The sequence below is a fragment of the Oryctolagus cuniculus genome, chromosome 6 (assembly GCF_964237555.1).
Source record: "Oryctolagus cuniculus chromosome 6, mOryCun1.1, whole genome shotgun sequence".
Taxonomy (NCBI): domain Eukaryota; kingdom Metazoa; phylum Chordata; class Mammalia; order Lagomorpha; family Leporidae; genus Oryctolagus; species Oryctolagus cuniculus.
Genome location: NC_091437.1, coordinates 5,174,997 through 5,192,590, shown reverse-complemented (window position 1 = coordinate 5,192,590; position 17,594 = coordinate 5,174,997). Strand labels below are relative to the sequence as shown.

The window sequence follows — 17,594 nt, the reverse complement described above, 5'->3', positions numbered from 1 at the left end:
CCTCTTGTTTGCCAAGTGCTTCTGGCTCCAGGCTCATCTTACATTTTCTCTGCCCTAGACTGAGACGCAGCCATTGCTTCTAGGAGCCTTGGTTCTGCGATTTCCAGGTCTTATCTAGAAACCAGGATCTTGCCACCAGCACTCTTCTGTCAGATGTTAACATAATGCCCAAGCTTAGTTCCCCACGTTGCTCCAGACAGGCTTTGAGCCAGCTCTTTGTACAGCTCTGTGCTTATTTCATGCTGTGAACGCCCAGAAGTGGAATTGGTAGGTTAAAGGGAATGCAGAACCCATGACTTTTTTTTTAAAAAAAGATTTATTTATTTGAAAGAGTTACACAGAGAGAGAAGGGGGGTGGAGAGAAAGGGAGGGAGGTCTTCCATCTGCTGGTTCACTCCCCGATTGGCCACAATGGCTAGAGCTGTGCAGATCTGAAGCCCAGAGCCAGGAGCTTCTTCCAGGTCTCCCACGTGGGTGCAGGGGCCTAAGGACCTGGGCAATCTTCTACTGCTTTCCCAGGCCATAGCAGAGAGCGGGATCAAAAGTGGAGCAGCCAGGACTTGAACTGATGCCCATATGGGATGCCAGCACTGCAGGCAGTGCCTTTACCAGCTATACCACAGCACTGGCCCTCCTAAGACTTTTAATGCCTCCACTCCCTGGCTTCCAGGAGCACGATGGCCATGTACTGGAATTTCAGTGGCACAACAATTGGTAGTGTTGGATTTGAGGGCCAGCAGCCTTCACTTCCCTGTGAGATAATTACCTGCAGCACTGGCCGGAACTGCACTTCCCTCTCACCTGGGTGATGACGTGGGCTTGTGATGTCTCCCCTTCTCCACCTCTGCCGTCTTTACCCTTAAGAGAGAAGTCAGAGGTGCTAAGCTGAGCACACAGATGCATGGAGTGTGCTCTGGTGTTAGAGCTGCCCGAGGGTGCTGGCTGTGCACTTCTCACCATGGAGGTGGTGGTGTCTGCGTCCCGTCCACGCCTGTGCTGTCCTCTTCCACCTTTGCTCCTCACTCAGCACATCTTCTGTGGGTCTGATATGCCACCCTGCTTCCTGCTTCACAGCTTTTACATGGATGCTCCTCCTGCCTGCAACATTTGCACCCCAAACAGTGAATTTCTAGAAATTCTCCAGGCTTCAGTTTGAGAATCAACTACTTGATCCCTCGGTCAGTTTTACCCAGAGAGCCTCTTGGAGTCTCCTGCACATAATTTTCTTTTTTTTTTTTAAATAGTTTTATCATTGTATTCAAATATTTACTGAGGATATCTTTTTTAAAAGATTTATTTATTTGAAAGGCAGAGTTAGAGAGGCAGAGAGAGAGAGAATGAGAGGTCTTCCATCTGCTGATTCACTCCCCAAATGGCTGCAATGGCTGGAACTGTGCTGATCCAAAGCCAGGAGCCAGGTGCTTCTTCCTGGTCTCCCATGTGGGTACAAGGGCCCACGAACTTGGGCCATCTTCTGCTTTCTCAGGCAGTACTGGAGAGCTGGATTGGAACAGGAGCATCTGGGACTCGGACAAGTTCCTATGTGGGATGCTGGCTCTGCAGGCAGAGGCTTAGCCCACTGTGCTACAGCACTGCCCACTCTGCACATAACTTTCAAAGGACTTTTCTCAAGTTTTGATTCTATGTATATAGTTGTTTAATATCTGTCTCTCTAGCGGATTTATTTTAAAGAAATGTTTATTTATTTGAAAGGTAGAAGTGTGGAGACAGAAATCTGTGATCTGCTGGTTCACTCCCTAAATGGCCACAATGACTGGGGCTGGACCAGGCTGAAGCCAGGAGTCTGAAACTCCATCCTGGTCTTCCAGTTGGATGATGGGTCCAAGTACTTGGGCCATCTGCTGCCATCCCATGTACATTAACAGCGAGCTGTATCAGAAGTGGAGCAGCCGACGGCCGGTCGGGCTTCTTCCCCCTCAGCTACGTGGAAGTGCTGGTGCCGCTGCCTCAGTGACGGCCGCAGGGCCCACACTAAGGTGCTCTCAAACACTATGGACTCCAGGGCAGACCCCGCCCCGGGGGTGAGCCCCCTCCCAGCCCGGTGCTGGCCATGGGCCTGCTGCCCTGGGAGGGGGAGGCGGGGGCTCTGGGGGCTCCTCCATTCCCCCCACCCCGGCAGGCTCCCAGACGCCGGCACCCAGGCCCACCCCCACCCCCGCTGAGCACCTGCTCAGCTTTTTAATCTCCCCTGCCCGGCCTGGCACACCAGGGTCCACCTCTGGCCCAGCTGCCCCCACCCCGGGACCACGCCCCACGGTGCCGCAGGCTCACGAGTGACTCCCCGACCAAGGCAGGCAGCTCTCTCCCAAGCCCGCCCGGACCAGCAGGGCCCAGCCCTGCACCCACTCCCCTCGCCCAGGACCTGGCTGAGGGGCCCTGGGACCTCCGCCCTGCCCAGGGCAGCAGGCTGGCGGACGGGGTTGTACTCCTGGCTCTTTTTAAAAAGTATTAAATGTCTCTTTCTAAAAAAAAAAAAAGAAAAAAAAAAAAAGAAGTGGAGCAGCCGGGACTTGAACTGGCACTCATATGGAATGCCAGCCTCATAGGCAGTGGCTTAACCCCAACCCCTCCAGCAGATTTTAAACCCTTGGGAACAGGGATGCTGTGCAGTTTGCTGAACTTCTAGGTCCCAGCACTTGATAAGAGCTCTTATTTGCTGAATGAATGTGTAAGTGGCAACTTGAATTAACTCCAGGAAAAAAAAGTACATTAAATTAGGCAGCATAAAACCCAAATTCTGTTTAGAATGTCAAGAGTGGATGCACTTGGGACATGAAATGGATAGATGCACTTGCCAACTGGAGTATGATTTGGAAGGAAACCAGTTTGCAAATAAGGGTTAAGCACGTCTGACACATCTGTGCTGCGCCTGCAGGTGAGGACCTGGAAGGCACTCATTTACAGCAGGCTGTCCGGAGTGGGCCTCTGTTCCTAGCGGTTTCCTGTGGCAGACTGTGTCTTCCTAGGTGGCTGCACAGTGTCTCTGTCCCACCCAGTCTTCACACAAGGGGGCTTGAACCGCCTCCTGTCAGGAGAGGGGTCTGTTCCTTCCCCCCTTGAATCTGGACAGGTTGTGACTCTGGCACACTAGATGTGACATCACTCCTGAGGACAGGCCACAAGAGGTGACACACTCTCCACTTGTTTGCCTTGGGACTCTCCCCTTTGGAAGCTGGGTACACTGTTGTGATAAGAGGGGGCTTCCCAGAACAGGTACGCAGAGACGCCACAGGAGGGAGGACCTGCTGGCCCTGAGTGCAGCGTGCCCCTGCCAGTGAGCCACCTCCAGCCTTTGTGTCCTGCCTGTGGAGACCAGATGTGGAACCACAGCACGCTGCAGCCTGTTCCTCTCAGAATCCTCGATGCACGGAGTCTGTGGGCAGAATAAATGGCAGATCCGGGCTGCCGAGTTTTGGGGTCATTAGTCATGCAGCAACAGGCGCTGAAGGCAGCCTTGACATTTGTGATTGCCCGTGTCTGATCACCTTTCTGCGTCTGGGACAGCACACCTGTCACTTTGAGGTACATTTTGTTCATCGCTAATGAGGTGGGCACCGTTTTGTGTGAATGTGAACGGTTGTATCTCTTTGCTTCATCTTTACCCTTTTCCAGTTATTTTACAGGTGGTTTTTCTTCTTGGCTTCCTGAGCGGTTTTTGTGTCTCTAGGGTTGTAAACTGGATGCACTTGTGTTTCCTCTCCAAAGTAAGAGCTTGGATGCTTTTTTGGTGGGCTGTCTGAGCCGTCGCCTCTCTCACCCCAAGGCGGTGACATTGCCCTCTGCTTGTGTGTCTGAGCTTCGTGATCCCTCAGCTAAGGGAATGTCCCCAGTAGCTTCTGATGTTTCTTAAAACTTTTTCGAGTTTTGATTTAATGTGTTTTTAAAGTTATATTTTATGAAATTTGTATTTATTGTTAACAGTAAGCATCTTAACAGAATACCAAGATTGAATCTAATCTTAAGATGTATAGTGTAGTGAGGAAGATTCAGCCATGGGCAGATAGAAGCTCCAGACCATAGGAATGTATTTTCCTAACTACTGCTTTTTAATGGTAAGGAAAGGATAAGGGCCGGATGATTCTACCAGAAGATGGGGAAGTTACCATTAAAAAGCAGTAGTTAGGAAAATACATTCTATCGAAAACCCAGATGAGACATAGCTCATCTGTTGCTTGTAAATGGTAAGAGAAGGGAAAACATAGATGAAAGGTGAAAAAATGAATTTGGAAAACAAGACAGGCCAGATGTTATATATAAATATAAACTATTTATCTATAAACTACCCACAGTTAACAATTCAAGAAAGCCATTGGCAGATAGGAAAATGGAGCTGCGTGTGGTACTGAGCTGTCCTGGAGGTCTGGATTGTCAGAAGTGCAGCCGTGAGTGGGGCTGGGCACTTAGCCCGTGAAGCATGAATGACGGGGAGCCTCGTCGTTGAGGGTTGCTGGGAGGACACAGGTAGCACAGTTCTGATTTCAGTGTTTGGGAGCGCAGGTATGCTCTGCAGCAGTGCTGCGGGTAAGCGTGAGCAGAGAATCCGCTCTAACACCCTGTGAGTCTGTGTCTTTAAATCCTGTTCCAGTGAGTCTTGTCAAGAATCAGTCTCTGGGCCTTGACTAACTTTCAGTGTTGCAGGAAGGCAGTTATAGTTGAGAAGAACAGGTGACATGACCCCTGCCCTCAGATACATGACAGGGGTCCTAGGTGGTTAGGATCTGGCCGTGATGGTGAAAGATGACCCTTTCACCTGCTGTCAGTTTGTTCTGCCTGCAAGTTCTCGGGGATTGGCTGTGCCGACCAGCCTGGCATCGCTGAGGCCCCTCCAGCCGCTGCAGCGAATGCTGTGCTGACAGCAGAAATCATCCCGAGTGAGGCGAAGTCAGGTCGCCGTCACGTTTTTTGTGTGTCTAGAAAGGATACTTAATTGGCAGTGAACTTTATATAACTTTAAAATCCCTTTACACATAATATGACATTCATTGATTTAGGTTATTTTTTAAGAACAAATTAGGCTAGTTTGTTACAGGTTAAGAACTTTGAACCTGTCATGTTCTGAGGAAGGGTGGCCAAAAAATTCTCAGTGCTTCCCTTTGAAGGCGGGGCTCATCTGTCAGGTGTACTTCCATTTAAGAATGTTTTCTCAGGCTTGCCCTTGCTCTCGGTAGTTGTGAGGAGCTGTTTCCTTCTGTCTCGCTTTGCATTTCCCAGGTGGGGAGTCATCTGAGTCCTGCTCCTCTGCTTATTGGCTATTTGTGTATTTTCTTCAGAAATCAGTGGCCCACTTAAAAGCTGTAGGTTATTTGTCCTTTTGCTGTTGAGTTAGGAGTATTCTTTATGTGACCTACATACAAGTCCTTTATCACATAGATGATCTGCAAATATTGTCTCCTGTTCTTTTCGTTTTCTTGATAGTATCTTTTGAAGGACAAACCTTTTTGTTTTTCATTTTGAGGAAGCCAGATTTCTGTTTTTTTTTTTTTTTTTTTTTTTGACAGCCAGAGTGGACAGTGAGAGAGAGAGAGACAGACAGACAGAGAGAAAGGTCTTCCTTTTCCGTTGGTCCACCCCCCAATGGCCACTGCGGCTGGCACACTGCACTAATCCGAAGCCAGGAGCCAGGTGCTTCTCCTGATCTCCATGCAGGTAGAGGGCCCAAGCACTTGGGCCATCCTCCACTGCACTTGTGGGCTACAGCGGAGAGCTGGACTGGAAGAGGAGCGACCGGGACAGAATCCAGTGCCCTGACTGGGACTAGAATCCGGTGTGCCGGCGCTGCTAGGTGGAGGATTAGCCTATTGAGCTGCAGCGCCGGCCTATCTTTTGTTCTTATTACTTGCATTTTTGGTTTCATATCTAAGAAGCCTTTGGCTAACTCAAGATCAAGGAGATTTAGTCCTGTATTTGCTGGTAACTTGGTCAGCGCCGCGGCTGAATATGCTAATCCGAGACCAGAATCTGTCCCAGTTGCTCCTCTTCCAGTCCAACTCTCTGCTGTGGCCTGGGAGTGCAGTGGAGGATGGCCCAAGTGCTTGGGCCCTGCACCCCCATGGGAGACCAGGAGAAGCACCTGGCTCCTGGCTTCAGAATAGTGCAGTGCGCTGACCGCAGCAGCCATTGGAGGGTGAACCAACGGTAAAGGAAGACCTTCCTCTCTGTCTCTCTCTCTCTCTCTGTCCACTCTGGCTGTCAGAAAAAAAAAAAAAAAGGAGCTAACCCTGATTCACCTAAATCTTTGAGGAGACGCCGTTACCGCCAGAAATAGCCTGAAAGGCAAGCTGTCTTCCCTTGCCTCAGTTGATAAAAACCTCTCCAAGCCACGGAATAGAGGCTTCATAAGTAAACCAGACCCCAGAATCCGATGAAATGAGCCAGATGGTGTTGGGAGGAAATGAAGACCCAGAGCTTGCAGCTCACTCCTCAGGTTGCCACCATGTCGCTGTGTACAGGGATTCCATGCAGCAGTTTGCTGTTACGCCCTGCACACATACCCAGAATGCCTTTCCTGAAGTGCAGATGAGCAAGACCGCAGCAAAGGCAAGATGCAGTGGGTGCTCAGGAGCCAGAGGGTTGCTTGAAATGCTAGGTAACTCAGCCCTGGTATTGCAGTGTTAATGCATTTTTAAAAGGAGGCTTGATTTATTTGAAAGGCAGAGAGACAGAGAGGGAGAAATAGATTTTTCATCTCCTTGTTCGCTCCCCAGATGGCCAAATCAGGAGTCGGTAGCTCCATCCAGGTCTCCCGTGTGGTGTGGGGGTTCCAGTCCTTGGGCCATCATCCACTGCTGGGAAAGCAGGGAGCTGGATCAGAAGTGGAGCATCTAGGACACAAATTGGCACTCTAATCTGGAATGCTGGTATTCCAGATGGCAACTTAAACTGCAGCACCAAAGCACCCACCCTTATTAATTGCGTTTTTATACACGGGCAATGAACAATCCAGCAGTTGAAGCGAAATGGACACTATGAGAAACAGTGACTTGATCAGCTCTTGTCCTGACGGTTGATGTACAATGTAATACTTTATCCATTTTAGTATTTTTTTTGTTCTCGTACCATTGGTTGAACTCTGTAATTAACACACAATTATTCTTAGGGGTTTAAATTTTAACTGAAAAGTGATCCCTGTTAGGAATTTGGAAAACATTATGCTGAGTGAAATAAGCCAATCCCAAAGGGACAAATACCATATGTTCTCCCTGATCGGTGACAACTAACTGAGCACCAAAAAGGAAACCTGTTAAAAGTGAAATGAACACTATCAGAAACGGTGACTTGATCAGCCCTCGCCCTATTGATGAACAACTTAATATGTTATCCCTCTTAGTATTTTTTTTTGTTTGTTTGTTCTTCTTAATACTTTTGGTTGAATACTGTAATCAACACACAATTATTCTTAAGTGCTGAAACTTAACTGAAAAGTGATCGCTGTTAAATATAAGAGTGGGAATAAGAGAGGGAAGAGATGTGCAATTTGGGACATGCTCAAGCTGACTTACCTCAAACGGTAGAGTTAGAAACATACCAGGGGATTCCAATTCAATCCCATCAAGGTGGCATGTACCAATGCCATCTCACTAGTCCCAGTGATCAATTTCTGTTCATAATTGATCATAATGATAGGACTAAGAACCAAAGGGATCACATAAACAAGAATAGTGTCTGCAAATACTAGCTGATAGAATAAAAAAGGGAGAGAACGATCCAACATGGGAAGTGAGATACACAGCAGACCCATAGAATGGCAGATGTCCTAAACAGCACTCTGGCCTCAGAATCAACCCTTAAGGCACGTGGATCCGGCTGAAAAGCCCATGAGACTATTTCAGGCATGGAAAGCCAAGACACTCTGTGTGTGGGGGGGGAATCTAAATGAAAGATCTCCGTGAGTGAGATCCCAGTGGAAAGAACGGGTCATCAAAGAAGGAGGTACCTTTCTCTGAAGGGAGGAGAAAACTTCCACTTTGACCATGGCCTTGTCTAAATATGATCAGAGTCGGTGAACTCAGGGGGCTTCCATAGCCTTGGCAGCTCATGACAAGAGCCTAGGGTGATTACTGATACCATAAACAAGAGTGTCAATTTGTTAAGTCAACAACAGGAGTCACTGTGCACTTACTCCTCATGTAGGATCTCTGTCCTTAGTGTGCTGTACATTGAGATTTAATGCTATAACTAGTACTCAAACAGTATTTTACACTTTGTGTTTCTGTGTGGGCGCAAACTGTTGAAATCTTTACTTAATGTATGCTAAACTGATCTTCTGTATATAAAGAGAATTGAAAATGAATCTTGATGTGAATGGAAGGGGAGAGGGAGTGGGAAAGGGGAGGGTTGCGGGTGGGAGGGACGTTATGGGGGGGAAGCCATTGTAATCCATAAGCTGTACTTTGGAAATTTATATTCATTAAATAAAAGTTAAAAAAATGTAAAAAAAATAATTCCACTGACAAAGGCATCAATAAATACACAGAAGGAAATTTAACCAAAGAAATGTAAAACTTACACTTTGAAAATCACGAAATACCACTGAAAGGTGTCAAAGTCTTCGTAAGAGGAAAGATATTTTGTGTTGACGCGTTGAGAGACTTGATGCTGTTACAGTTGCAGTCCTCTGCAGAGGGCTAATTATGGCTTGAGTGTAGTCCTTTTAACAGTCCTACTTGGGTTTTATTCGGAAGCTTACAAGCTAGACCTAAAATTCAAAGGACCTAGAATAGCCAAAATTTTAAAATGACAGACATGGAAGACTTGCTTGCCGATTTAAAAACCTCTCACATTGCTATAGCAATCAAGTCAGTGTGGCACTGACAGGCATGCAGACGGTGAGCTAGAATCGAGAGTCTAGAAGCAGATCATCACATTTATTACAGTCATTCAATTTCTGCCAAGGGTGCCAAGACAATTCACTGGGGGAAAATGGTCTTTTCCCAAGTGGAGCTGGGCAGTTGGTGTTGTCCTCCACCATCTGTGAAGGCTTCATGAAAGGAAAAAGTGATGGCAACGGAGACAGAAACCTGTTTCCTTCATATCCACTGCAAGAGAAACTTTCCTAAACACCAGTAGTTGGATACCAAATGATTTGGCATCAGAGTTTGGGTGCCACCTACTCCTAAGGGCACAGGCTGCAGATGTCACTAATTTCTCAATGCTCTTTTTGCACGGATAAGGAGCGTCTCTGCACTACTCAGCCATCCCACAAGGCTGAGTACCATTCCTTTCAGTAGTGTAAGTGCAGTTCTGGGGTTGTTACGCTAACCGGGAAACCTGGGAAGTGACCATGGTGTGGAAGGAGGGCTCTGAGAGCTCTCACGCTGCCAGAGGGACGTGGCCACGCTTGCTGGAGTGTGTGGTTGTGACGAGGACAGCTGTGTGTCCTTTGTAGCCATAATTCTTACCGTCTTATGTGTCACTACAGTCTATAAAGTGGGTTATAAGTAGCACACCCGGTGGCTTATGAGTAATGTGGTTGCATTCTTCCTTAGACAGCTTACGAAGGTGGGAGAAATTTGTTGAATTCTCATTTGTGAGATGCTTTTCCTTTAGACTGCGTTGGGCATTGGCCAAGCAGAGATGAATATCTTTAGGAAAGTACCTTCTTTTTCTGGGTGCCTTGAAGTCCATCCTGCCCAGGCTTGAGGACTGTTGAGATGGGGAGGATTCTGACCTAATGTCTGGGTTGCAGCTGCATTGTAATGTGCGTCTCCTGAAAACAGCATTTCAAAGAGAACAAGAGTAGTAGCATTGAGACTTGCAGGCTTTGGTCTGTGCAGAAGCAGGACGAGCAGGCCTCTCGAGGCTCTGCACCCAAACGTGGCTCCCACTAGCAGGCCGCATGTTCCAGCTTGTTACGGCAGACCCACAGCGTGCTACCTGGGCTGGACCTCCAGGCTGACTTAGCTCCTGGGGGATTTTGTGTCCTTTGGTAACATTATCTCTGTGCCCTACAAGAACCCTGCTCACACAGCCCTCTCTTCTTCCTGTGTTGCCTCAAATGGTGTGACCTTGAACCCTGCCTTCCCAGGGCGGATACTGCATGAGTCAGAGGAAAACTATCTGATCAGGTATCCCCTTGTCTGCCCCTCGTCCCGCTGCAGGGGGAGTGTTCAGCCAGCAGCAGGTTCCAGCCACAGAGAACGCACCTGCCGGCAGCTCCGAAATGGCTGTTTCTTTGAGAGTGAAGAGACGCTCGTGTCAACGCTCCCTGCAGGATTCATTGAAGAAAGAGGTAGGGAAGCTCCTGGATGCTTCTTTTGGATTTTGCTGCATTACCCCAGCTGCTTTCAGATGACAGACTTTGAAGCTAGAGAGTAAAAGAAGAGCTGTCAGGTTCTGTAACATACGCACAGAGACACACACGTGCACACATACGAACATGCACACACTGACAAGTGACATGCATGCCCACGCACACACACTGAAACACTGACACAGGCATACACACGTGCACACACTGACAAGTGACATGCCTGCCCACGCTCACACACTGAAACACACTGACACAGCATGTGCACATGCGCACACTCACTCCCGTTGTTGACTTCTGGCTGGGGAATCCTGCTGGTTGCCTAGGAATTGGCAGAAGAGATTTCCTTTGGGCTTTTCTTGATGAATTTCCTGGGCTCTTGCACTTATGAATGATGTGTTACCTGACACTGTGGCGTTGAAATTCAAATTCTTGGGGAGTAAAGGAGGGAGAGCAAGATTCACTGTGGAAGGGATGACAGTTGTAAATACAGTCCACAAACCAGCATTGGTGTGACCTGGCTACTTTACTGTTGTCAGTAAGTAACCATTTGTTTGTCACAATTGTTCCCAGCAGAATCCCTTTATCATCGTGAGATCTGGCCTGTACGGTAGTGTCAGAAACCAGAACAGTCCATGCAGAGCTGATGAACCGCCCGATCTGTGTCTGCCTGTCTACCCAGGTTTCTTCCTTGGGGAGAAGTCCAGGGGAGGTGATGAGTCCTGGAGCCGCAGAGTTGCCGAGTTAGGGAGAGGCTCTGACGTGCGACCCCAGGGCTGTGAGACCTTCTCTGAAAGGGAAGCCATTACAGAGGCTCCAGCAAAGGCTGGGTGTCATGGGGGCAGGAGCTGCTGCGGAGGCGTGGAGAAGGACATCTGAAGTCTTACGGTGTGGGATTAGTAAGTAGTGTTAGGGCATGTGCAAGGCAAGGGCAGCCGGCTGCCCTGGGGAGGAAGGCGTGCCCATCTCCAGGAGCTGGGGATGGAGGGTCAGATGCTGGGAGGGACTAGGTTCTAAGTGAGCTTGAAAGACAGAGTTGTCTCTTGGGGGATGGTGGTGTTCGGGAAGGTTAAGAGCAGAAAGTCGGCTGCATCAGCCCAGTGGAGACGAGCTTCGGCTTTTACACGTGGAGTGAGCTCTGTTGGTGTTGCTCAGTAACTTGGCTGACAGGTAAGCTGCTTGCAGCTTCTACAGCTGACGGACTCAGGACAGCCCCGCGTCTCTGTGATCCCTCCCCTACATCCTCTCTCTGCCCACTGTGGATCTCTTCCACGTGGAGTTTCTGGGTCACGGGCAGGCCCCGCTTGCACAGGAGGGCCGGGCATGCTGACGGTAGTGGGCTACCTCCAGGCTGCCTAGGGCACGTTCTGCCCGGAACTGGGACCAGAAGACTCCCTTTCAAAAGTAAAGAGTCCGGAATCCCCAGTATGAGAGCTGATGACTCAGGCCGGCAGCTTCGCTGACCTGGTCGACTTGCAGTTGGAGGGAGATTTTCCAAGCCCCAGAAGTTGTGCTGGATCCCAGTCCCACCTCAGGAGCGGAATGAGGGTCTGCAGTGTTCGTGTTTGAGATTTCCCTCCGTGCGTGGGGGGTGGGTAGGCTTTGGAGTGGAGCCTCCTCCTGACCCTTCCAGACGCACCCACTCTTCGTCCTGTGTCTATTCTCTGCTGTCACCGGGACTCAGGCAGGAAATGTGCATTTGGTTGCTTTAGCACTGACGTTTCAGCTGGGCGTGAAGGACCGCTTGTGTGCTGTGAAGGTTACTGGTCAGTTGAGCCCCTTCTCCGGGTGCCTGCCATAGTGCAAGCCTGGGATAGTCAGGCTGACACTTCTCTGTGCTGGCCCCAATGACCCATTCTTTAAAAATGTGCTGTATTTGGTGATTTTTCCTGTGCTACCAAGCAATGGCTCTTAACTTTGAATGCAGGTCTTGAGTTTCTGACCACGGGAAGATTCACGTGGCCTAGCTCATAGGGGTTCATCTGACTCAGGATTCATTTAGGAGGAATTTACTCAATTAGCAATCCTGGCAATTAATTGCTTATTTCTAGGAGTCTGAGAAAGCAAATGGAATCTCACCAGCAGTCTGAGTTCTTAGGAGGACAGAGAAATTATGTACAGTTAACTTTATGGCACCATTATTGCTGTGCTACATAATCTGCCTAGTGTGAGTGGTTGGAGAACCATGTGGAATACTGTACAGTAACAGCCGTGCTAGTTCTGTGGACATAAAGATCACTACTGCAAATGCAGCCGCCTCCTATTGCACTCCAGACAGTGGTAAGTGCACTGAGGGGGATGGCTCTGCTGATGCGAGTGCTCCTGAGTAGTTCTGTCTGGATTAAGGTGGCTCGGTGAGAAGCATCCCAGCGCATCGCGTATTTGCTCAGAGCGACGTGGTCGCCAGGCTGAACCCAAGTATTCTGTGTGGTTCAGTCTGTGAAGATGTCACTCAGACAGTGACGGAACGAAACTGGCCATGACGAGCATGTCTGCCTTGATGGCCTTGCCTAGCAAAGCTGTGAAGAGAGAGGTTCTGAGCTGGTGTCGGGAGGCATGGACTGCACAGTGGTCTGTGTGTGTGACCGGGGTGGGCCTTCGTGTGGATGGTCTTTCAAGTCCCACCTGGGTCGCCTGCGGAGTTCAGTCGTTGAGTGAGCTGGAATGTGTGTGCAGAAGGAAGCCAAGGTGTGTGTTCTCAGGACACGGTGTGGCTGGAGGGTGAGGCAGGTGTGTGTGGGAGCCAGGCGAGCTCCCGTGGGAGCAAGAGTGCCACACTGGATCATGAGGCAGGTGTGCACACGGATGGTTGGTGGGGCTCAGTGACACGCAGGGGCCAGCTGTGAAGAGCTGGGGGAGGTGTGAGGGAACAGCCAGCGAGGAGACCCTGCAGCCCGGCCAGAGTGGGCTCTTCGGGAACTGCAGGAGGGAGGGAGGGGGCATGTTGCAGGAGGACTCGGAAGGCAGAGGGCTGTGCCCAGGAGGGCAGAGTTTATAGTGAGGGCCGTGAACAGCCCCTGGAGGCTTCGAACCCGGGGGCTTTAGCAGTGATAGAGTGCCCTGCCTGCCCTGTGGGACGGTGGTCTGCAGACATCCCTCTTCTGGAGATGAGGCTCAGCCCCACGTGCACAGCCCTGGGACTCCCTGGGGTTCTCGCAGCTGTTGGCAGCTGTGCAGGTAGGAGCGGAGGCTCACTGCAGACGCTCTCACCCCAGCCCTCTGCCCACGTCTCCTAAAGGAAAGCCACTTAGACACCTGCACACGTGGCGATCACCGCACAAGCCCAAGGAAAACGACAGATAAAGGAAGACAGATTTGTTGCAGGTTCCTTCTGGTCTGGTACAGGGTTCTCCTGTTAACATGTAGACCATTACTTATTTTTATGTGTGTGATATTGCAGCTGTATGATTTTTTAGGGCTTAAAGCACTTTACCAACAATTGCATCATTTCTGAAATGCAAATATTTTATGATCTTTTTAGATAACTGCCCATTTTTGAAATAGAAAATACTCTGAAATGATGGGTAAAGAAGACCTCAGAGTTTTATGATAAAATAAAAGGTGTTTACTACTTTCCTGCTCATTTAAATACATTAGGTTATAAAAGGACTAACAAACAGAAAAATTATTATAAAAATGAATAACGGAATAGAGAAGAAGATTGGGGGTGGGCATTTGGCGTAGGGGTTGAGATGTATATTGGGATGGCCGTGTCCCTCACTGGGATGGCTGGGTTTGAGTCCCAACTCTTCTCTCAACTTCAGCTTCTGTTACTGTCACCATGGGAGGCAGCAGGTGCCCAGTGCTACGTGGGAGACCTGAATTGAGTTCCCAGCTCTTGGGTTCTGCCTGGCCCATCCCCAGCTGTTGTGGGCTTTTGGGGAGTGAACTAGTGGATGAGAGATCTCTTTCTCTCTAGCTGTCTCTCTAACTTCCAAGTAAATAAATGAATTTTTAAATAAAGAGGACAATCCACCTTGTAGAAAAAGAAAAAAGCAAATACAGCCCCAACCCCAAATTCGGATTGATCCACCCGGCAGAGTGAGAAGCGGACTCAGGGCAAGGTTGCTGGAGCAGCATCCTGTTGCTGCCTGGAGCAGGGCCAAGGCGTCCAGCATGCCCGGCAGTGGCTGGGTTTAGGGCAGCAGGCGTGGCAGCGACCAGAAAGCCCGTCAGAGAGGACAGTGGCCGCAGCTTGGGGCCAGGGGGTTTTGGCCATGCCAAAAATGGCCATTGTGGATCGTCAGGTCACCTGGTGGTTTAGGAAAAAGCTGAAGAGAGCTTCTGACATGGAGGGTTCTTGTCTTTCTAAAGCCACATGGGCAAATAGAACGCTGCTTGTTCACTGGATTCCGTCTGCGGGCCGCCAGCCGAGAGCCCAGACATCTGGGGTGACCAAAGTGTGTCCCAGTGCCCCCAGGCCACCTGTGAGGAAAGACCAGTTGCTTACATTTCTAATCCACTCCAGGTGGACATTTTGGTATGTGCAATAAAAATGACAGAGCAGAAAAATAACATGAATAGGAAGACGTAAAATCTAAATCTAAAATCTGTCTCGTGAGGTTCACGAGACAGGAAATTGCTCTGCAGGATCTAGGAGCTCACAGGCTCTCCACAGCCACTGTGGTGTTCCTGCCGCTGCACAGCCGTCTCGAATGGCCCAGTGCAGGCACCAGCTGAAGGTCCTGGCTCGGGTACAAGACCTGCCCCCTGCCTCCTTCTCCCACCACACTGCGGCTCCTCTGAGACGCAGAGTCCATTTCCCATACTGTTTATCCCCATGCACCTCCGCTGAGGACTCCTCACCACCCAAACATGCGTGAGAGTGGCATCCCCCAGTGTCTCCCCAGTGGCTTCCATGGTGGCAGGGTCTGGTTTCATCTTCTGCCGCTCTCGCTGGCATTCTCAGCCTCTAGTGCAGGGCTGGGGCACAGGGCTCTCAGCATTGCTTGCTCGTTTGGTGAAGATGACAGTGTGCACCAAGAGTTAGTTGAACACAGAGGTCACCAATAATTCTGACCAAAGATTTTGGGCAAAATGGCACTCAAAGGGTTTTTGGAGAGAATCAGGGGAAGCTATTATGGTCTGTCAGAGCACAGAAGCCCTGGGCATGGAAAGGATGAGTGTTTGGGGCTGCCACAGTGGAGTGAGGATGGAGATGAGAGGGATGCGTGGGAGGCTCTCCAACGCCGTTGGATGCCCAGCTAAGGGCATCCAAAAAGCCGCTTTCCATCCGTCAGGTGATCGCAGGTCATTAAACTCTGGCCGTAGTACAACAGACTGCTCTTGGCTGCAGACACATGGTGGCGATGGCAGTGTGGAGGTGACAGTGACGGGGTCTGTGTGTGAGGCTCCAGCCACAGACAGGAGCACAAGAGTGGCCATGGGGAGCAGGGGGCTGGGGGGAGGGGGTCTTGGGAAGGCAGTGGCTCTGGGTGAGGCTCCTGTCTTGGAGATCTGCTGTGAGGAGAGGCCGCATGCTCTGAGCTTCCGTTTGCTGTGTCGCTTCGCCTCGCTGACCGCGGCCATCTTTGTGTCACCAGAGCTTACAAGTAAGCTGCTGGCCCACGACTTTGAGAGGCAGTGAAGTGCTGACACGGGTGGAGTTAACCTTTCCCCGGTGACTGGAAATGTTGAGTCACAGGGATGCTGCACCCTCCAAAGGAGACTTCTGTGTCGAAGATTGTTTCTTCCAGACAACGGCAGGCAGTGGCGAGTCAGACCACTGCCTAGGGAGCGATTCGGCGGTTTTACGTTGCCCGTGAGCAGCCAACTGCCAGCATCAGAGTCCATGTGCCTCCCAGGTTTGGGGGAGCTGTCATTGCCCCCAGCCCCAACTCTGATTTGCGTTTGCTGAGTCACTCTGTGCGGCCAGGAGAGTTGAAGGTGACTCATCACCAGCCAGCAGTTCTCCTGAGCCGGGTGAGGAGACACAGAGCCCCACGGATGGGGCGGAGTGGCGGAAGCCAGAGCCGCGTGGGACCGGGAGCACCGAAGGCCATGTTCCTGATGTCCAGCGTGGGGTTGATCGCACCCACCTCCAGCCCGCCTGTGCGAGCTCGTGTGTCGGCCACCTTCGTCTGTGCGTGTCCTTTGTTAAAAGCGGAGTCGTGCTGCGTTCAGAGGTTGGTGGGGTGCACTGCACAAAGTTCTTCGCCATCCTCATCGTCAGAACGCTGTGTTGAGGAAGTCCTGCAGCCTGGTCTGCGGCATGGTGCTTTCAGTAAGGACCTGGTGTTGGCCACCTCCCACGTTTGACGTCTGTCATGTGAGTGGGAGGGACTGGGCAGACTCGGGCATCTGCAGCTCCAGAGGAGATCGCCATGGCACAGTTAGGCAGACACAGACGAGCTATTTGAGGCGTGGCTGCGGGACGTGGACTGGGCCTCCCCTACACACGCTTGCTTTCAGCCCGACTAGCAGCTCTTCCTGTGGAGCAGACCCGAGGGTGGCTCCCTGCACAGCTTGCAGAAGTAGCTGAAGGTGTAGCCGTGAAGGACGGGGCCTGGAATGGGTTAGCCCCTCACTGTTTGGTGTTGCCACCTGGGTGTCTGCCTGGGGAAGGGAACTCACAATCTTGAGTCTTCGCTTCTCGCTTCAGTTCACCCTTGAGTTCTTCAGCTTTCTTCTCAGCCAAAGGAAGCCTTGGCTTGGACTGGATTCTGCTTCCCTATTTGGGAAGCATCTCTGGCCCTGGGGGACAGTGGGCTTTCCTCTGTGACCACAGAGAGGAGAACCGGTGCTCAGCTGTGCACACTCATCACATCTTCTGGGGAAGTCAGTGGAGGGGCATGGCTGTGCCCCCCCCCCCATTCTCCCCTGGGCTTTGCTCAGAAACACCAGCTCCAGCGAGCAGTGGTGAGTCTGTGTCAGTGGGTGTAGGGGATTCTGGGAGCAGAGGCTCTGTGTCATCACGTGTGGTAGGAGGAGAGCCCTGTGAACATCAGGGACTTGTCAGGCATCCCCCAACTGCTCACTGCACTGAAGAGAATTTAGTCACCTGACTACTTACGCAGTGTTTCGTACTCAGATTTGCAGGAGCAGCATCACGGGGAATCCAGAACAAAGCAGACCTTTTGGTCTTGGCACAGTCTACCCAAGCTACAGCATGAAGTGCCTCTGTCAGGAAAGGCTGGAGGTCAAGGTCTCCACCCACAGTCACTCTCTTTCGTGAGAAGGGTTCCCTTGCTCGATGGTCGCGGGGGCTGCCATGTCCATGGGCACTTGCCACGTCACGTGGCTGTGCTCGCTTCTCCACTGGAACCCCTTGAGAACAGGAGCTGCTTCTTACTCATCATTAAGTACTTGGGCCATCACTAGGAGTAAG

At 50.6% G+C, this 17,594-nt stretch overlaps 1 long non-coding RNA gene across 2 annotated transcripts in view; it reads left to right on the top strand.

Annotated features, from left to right (window-relative positions):
* The window catches only part of LOC103346548 (uncharacterized), a 173,302-nt gene that overhangs the window by 18,607 nt on the left and 137,101 nt on the right, over positions 1 to 17,594 (top strand). For both annotated transcript variants that reach the window (XR_011389637.1, XR_011389638.1), the window contains exon 2: positions 10,119 to 10,249. This is a non-coding gene — a long non-coding RNA (uncharacterized lncRNA). The remainder of the gene's footprint in view (positions 1 to 10,118; positions 10,250 to 17,594) is intronic.